The sequence below is a fragment of the Pseudophryne corroboree genome, chromosome 9 (genome assembly GCF_028390025.1).
Source record: "Pseudophryne corroboree isolate aPseCor3 chromosome 9, aPseCor3.hap2, whole genome shotgun sequence".
NCBI lineage: Eukaryota > Metazoa > Chordata > Amphibia > Anura > Myobatrachidae > Pseudophryne > Pseudophryne corroboree.
The window spans coordinates 282,737,182-282,743,181 of NC_086452.1; positions in this window are offsets into that span (position 1 = coordinate 282,737,182).

The following is a 6,000-nucleotide window of genomic DNA, read 5'->3' on the forward strand; positions in this document are numbered from 1 at the left end:
TTAAATGCTCGCCTTTTCTTGCCCATAAGTTCCTTAATCTTTTTGTTAAGCCACATCGGTTTATGATTTTTATTCCTTTTTTTGCTACTCATAGGAATACATTTGAGTGTATTTTTAGCTAGCAGGAATTTTAGTACCTCCCATTTCTCCGTAGTATTTTTTCCTAAAAACAAACCTTCCCATTCAATATCCCTGAAAAATACCCTCATCTTTTCAAAATTTGCTTTGCTAAAGTTTAAAGTCCTAGTTGAGCCAGTATAGGGCTGTTTATAGAAACTGATATTGAATGTGACCACATTGTGGTCGCTGTTTCCTATGGGTTCCCCTACTATAATACCTGATAACAAATCCCCATTGTTTGTTAATACCAGGTCTAAGATTGCATTGTACCTAGTTGGTTCCTCAATTAGTTGGACTAAGTAGTTATCATTAAGTGTGTTTAAAAACATATTGCCCCTAGCAGTATCACATGAATCGTTTTTCCAGTTTATCTCTGGATAGTTAAAATCTCCCATCACTACTATGTCTCCTACTCCTGCTACTCTTTCAATTTGCTTTAGTAACAATTCATCATCAGATGCGTTGATACCAGGCGGCCTATAGCATACACCCAATACTAACTTTTTTATTCCTTTTTCCCCGCATGCAATTTCTACCCATAATGTCTCGACAGTGTCTACAGTCCCCTCCTGAATATCTTCCCATATATTAGGTTTTAAAAACGGCTTTACGTAAAGACACACCCCTCCACCCTTTTTATTTAGTCTGTCTCTCCTAAACAGTGTATAGCCCTCTAGATTGACTGTCCAATCATGAGATTCATCCCACCAAGTTTCAGTAATGCCTATAATATCATACTGTTTGCTTGCTGCAAGTATTTCTAGTTCACCCTTTTTACCAGTAATGCTTCTGGCGTTTACATACATACAACTAAGATAAGTATTTTCCCTTGCGTTAGGGACATCTTTCACCTTATGTAGCAAGGATGACCTGTAATCATCATTGGTTAGTGCTTTGGTAAAATCCTTTTTAGTACCCATGTTAGTAACCTTACCGCCTGCTCTTACCCTCCCCCCAACTTCTCCCCCATTTCGTTTACTACCGCCATCCCCACTATTCTCACTGCATGACCCGTAGTTTCTACCTAAACCCTCCCCCCAGGCTCCTAGTTTAAAATCTCCTCCAACCTTCTAACCATCCTTCCTCCCAGCACCGCTGCCCCCTCCTCAGTCAGGTGCAATCCATCACGACAAAAGAGATGGCGCCTGACTGAGAAGTCCGCCCAGTGTTCCAGGAACACAAACCCCTCTTTCCTGCACCAATCCCTAAGCCACACATTTACCTCCCTAATCTCCCTCTGCCTCCCTGGACTAGCGCGTGGCACGGGTAATAATTCCGAGAATATTACCTTAGATGTCCTTGCCTTCAGTTTCTTTCCTAAGTCCCTATAGTCTTTCTTAAGGACATCCCACCTTCCGCTAACTTTGTCATTGGTGCCAACGTGCACCAAGACTGCCGGGTCTTTGCCAGCCCCTCCCAACAATCTATCTACCCGGTCCGCGATGTGCCGTACCCGAGCACCCGGGAGACAACAGACTGTACGGCGATCAAGGTCCTGGTAGCAGATTGCCCTATCTGCCTTCCTGATGATAGAATCCTCTACCACCACCATCTGACTAGGTACCTCTCTATCTTTTATCCCAACCACGCTAGAGGGACCGCACCTCTGGATGCTAGAGGGAGCAGTCTCCTCCGGCACCGTCATTTCTTCACTATCATCCTCCGATTCCTCGTCCAATCGGGCAAATTTGTTCGGGTTTGATAGTTCGGAGATGTCGTGCCTCCCCCTCTTTTTCTTCCTTCTAACTGTGACCCAACTGGCTACCTGATCATCATCCTCTTCTACCAGTGACCCCTCCCGCAACTCCTCCACCGTTCTGTCTAAACTACGCTCGAGATTGTGAATCTCCCTCAGTCGCATAACGGTTTGCTCTAGATCAGTTACCTGGGCTTCCAGGGCAACAGTTCGCACACACCTCGTGCAGATGTAATCACACTGGGCCGGTAGCTCCAGGTGTGCATACATCTTGCATGACATGCACTGAGTGAGGTCCTCAATCACAGCCCCTCCCATATTGTTTGTAAGGTCTAACTCCCTGTTACTCTCACAGAAAAAGCAGCAAAAATAAAAAGTAGAAGACAAGCAATCTCACTTATACAATAAATTAAGCTGGCTTATACTTATCTATCTTTGTGCGGTTCTTGGTCCTTCACTTTTATGCAGCCGTAGTACTCTCTCCTGCGGCACCTATACTCCACTTAGCAGTTGCAGTTGTTCCAGCTCACTGCACCTCCTTTTCACTCGGCTTCCAGCTCCTGCTAATAAAAAACGAAAAAAGAAAAAAAAAAACCCTCACACACGCACAATCACAGCCCCTCTGCTACTCCAAGTAAGAGACCCTCTCACTCACTCACAAGGTCAGCCCCTTGCAGCCTCACCAGAAGTTTAATGGTACTGCAAATGTGTGTTCCTGATTGTGTATTATAAAACTCACCTTTTTCTGTATTCTAACTCACCTTTTTCCTGTTTAAAACTCACACTTAGAAGTCCAAGCAGCACTTGGAAGAGACAAGTCCACTGTACTACTATGTACTGGCGGTCACCACAATGCAGCACTGTACTACTATATACTGGTCACCACAATGCAGCACTGTACTACTATATACTGGTCACCACAATGCAGCACAGATATTGAGCACTGATCAGGATACTAGAACTGAGCCTGACACGGAGCTGCAAGATACAGCAATGGCCTACTGTACTGTACTACTATATACTGGTGGTCACCACAATGCAGCACTGTACTACTATATACTGGTCACCACAATGCAGCACAGATATTGAGCACTGATCAGGATACAAGAACTGAGACTGACACGGAGCTGCAAGATACAGCAATGGCCTACAGTACTGTACTACTATATACTGGTGGTCACCACAATTCAGCACCGTACTACTATATACTGGTCACCACAATGCAGCACAGATATTGAGCACTGATCAGGATACTAGAACTGAGTCTGACACGGAGCTGCAAGATACAGCAATGGCCTACTGTACTGTACTACTATATAGTACTGGTGGTCACCACAATGCAGCACACTGAGCACAGATATTGAACTTTTCAGGCAGAGAACGTAGCCACGTCCTTTCCGCTCAATCGGCAATGCACGAGTGAAAATGGCGCCGACGAGAGGCTCTTTATATGGAATCCGAATCTCGCGAGAATCCGACAGCGGGATGATGACGGACCCGTATAAACCACGTGAAGTTTGGGGGGTGGGTTGGATCTCGACGAACCGAACCCGCTCATCTCTAATATATATCTATATCTATATCTATATATATATATATACACAGTGGTCGAAGTGGAAATTTTGAAGTGGGGGGTATGTAAAACTCAAGGACGCAATTATGCGCGCGCCGAAGGCACGCGTGCTCCAGAAAAGGGGGCATGGGCACCCAAAAGGGGGCATGTCCAGTGTAGTAGAACCCCTTATACTATCTAGTACTGGTGCCCCCTTCACCTTATAGCACACGATACGAGCCGAAATTCACATTATAACACACGGTACGAGCCGAAATCCACATTATAGCACATGGTACGAGCCGAAATTCACATTATAGCACACTGAATGAGCTGAAATTCACATTATAGCACACTGAACGAACCGAAATTCACATTATAGCACACTGAATGAGCTGAAATTGTGACAGCAGGGACAGGCTAGAGTGACAGCAGGGACAGGGAGAGAGAGTAATGACAGTGACAACAGGGAAAGAGAGAGTGACGAGAGTGATGACAGTGACAGCATGGAGAGAGAGAGAGTGACAAGAGTGACGACAGTGACAGCAGGGAGAGAGAGAGTGACGACAGTGACAGCAGGGAGAGAGTGACAGCAGGGAGAGAGAGAGTGACTGACTGTAGGGACAGTAACGACAGGGAGAGAGGGTGACAGCAGGGGAACATTACCTGACTGTGGTCGGCGGAGGCACCCATGGGCAGCGGCGGTGATAAGGAGGCCTTTTGTGCGGTGAGGTCCCTCTGACCGCCATTTGTTGCGGGTGAGCGGCTGGTGGCTGGCGGTGGTGAGCGGCTGGTGGCAGTGAGCGGTGGACGGCTGGGTGGCTGTGAGCTAGTACAGTGCTCTACACAGCCGCCGGCCGCTGACCAGGAACGGAAGCACCATGTGCAGCAGGATGGCCACTTCCCTCGCCTCCTGCTGCACTTTCATTTCCGGGTCAGTGGAAGAAGTGGCGGTATACCATACCACCGTATACCGACCACTGTATATATATATATATATATATATATATATATATATAAAACTCCATACAGAAGGGGAGCACTCACCAGACTTCTTTTTAAAAAGGCAAATCCTTTATTTAGTACATGAGATAAAACTTCACATCGACGTTTCGGTCCTGTGTTGGACCTTTGTCATCTTGAAGTATTTAATAAGAATATTTCATTCATTCAGATCTAGGATGTGTTATTTTAGTGTTCCCTTTATTTTTTTGAGCAGTGTATATATATATATATATATATATATATATATATATATATATATAAAATGTGTGTGTGCATATATGAGTAAAACAAGTGGAAAACAGTAGCTTAACATTCGACCTGAATCTCTACTACTGTGAAACTGGGCTTTGGCCTCTCTCCAATTCAAACACCTGCTTTCACCATGTCCTGGACACTGCTTGATGGGCACCCTGCTTGAACACTGCAAGGAAATAACACTTGCCTCCTATACCTCTGATTGTTTTACCCTAACACTAATAACCTATCCTTCACCCTTAATTCTAATACCCTAAACCTCACCCTTAATCTTAACATTAATACCCTAATACACAAATAATGCCCCCAACAGTGCCAGATAAACAAGTAATGTCCCCAGCAGTGCCAGATAAATAATACCCCCAGCAGTGCCAGTTAAACAAATAATGCCCCCCAACAGTGCCAGATAAATAATGCCCCCAGCAGTGCCAGATAAACAAATAATGCCCCCCAACAGTGCCAGATAAACAAATAATACCCCCTAGCAGTGCCCGATACACAAATAATGCCCCCCAACAGTGTCAGATACACAAGTAATGCCCCTCAGCAGTGCCAGATACACAAATAATGCCCCCCAGCAGTGCCATATACATGTAATCCCCCCATTAGTGACAGATATAACAGTAGTGCTCACAAATAAGGGATAGCATACAGGAGTATCTACAGACCGCTATGATTATTAGCAAGAACCAGCATGGGTTTGTGAGGGACAGATCATTTCAAACTAACTTAATTAGCTTCTACAAGGAAGTGAACAATAATCTTGACCATGGAAAAGCAGTGGATGTGGTCTACTTAGATTTTGCAAAAGCCTTCGATACAGTGTCTCACAGGAGACTGATCATCAAATTAAAAGAGCTTGGCCTAGGAAAAACTGTTTGCACATGGATAAGTAACTGGCTGGATAACAGGGTACAGCAAGTAGTGGTCAACGGGAAGAATCTCAAGCTGGACCCCAGTAGTCACCGGAAAACACCGTACTCGGGGCCTAATTCTGAGTTGATCGCAGCAGCAATTTTGTTAGCAGTTGGGCAAAACCATGTGCACTGAAGGGGGGGCAGATATAATATGTGCAGATAGAGTTAGATTTGGGTGGGGTGTATTCAAACTGAAATCTAAATTGCAGTGTAAAAATAAAGCAGCCAGTATTTACTTTGCACAGAAACAAAATAACCCACTCAAATCTAACTCTCTCTGCAAATGTTATATCTGCCCCCCTGCAGTGCACATGGTTTTGCCCAATTGCTAACAAATTTTCTGCTGCGATCAACTCAGAATTACCCCCTCGGGCCACTACTTTTCCACATATATATCGATGACCTAGAAATAGGCCTGGAAAGCACAGTGTCAATCTTTGCAGAGGATACTAAAC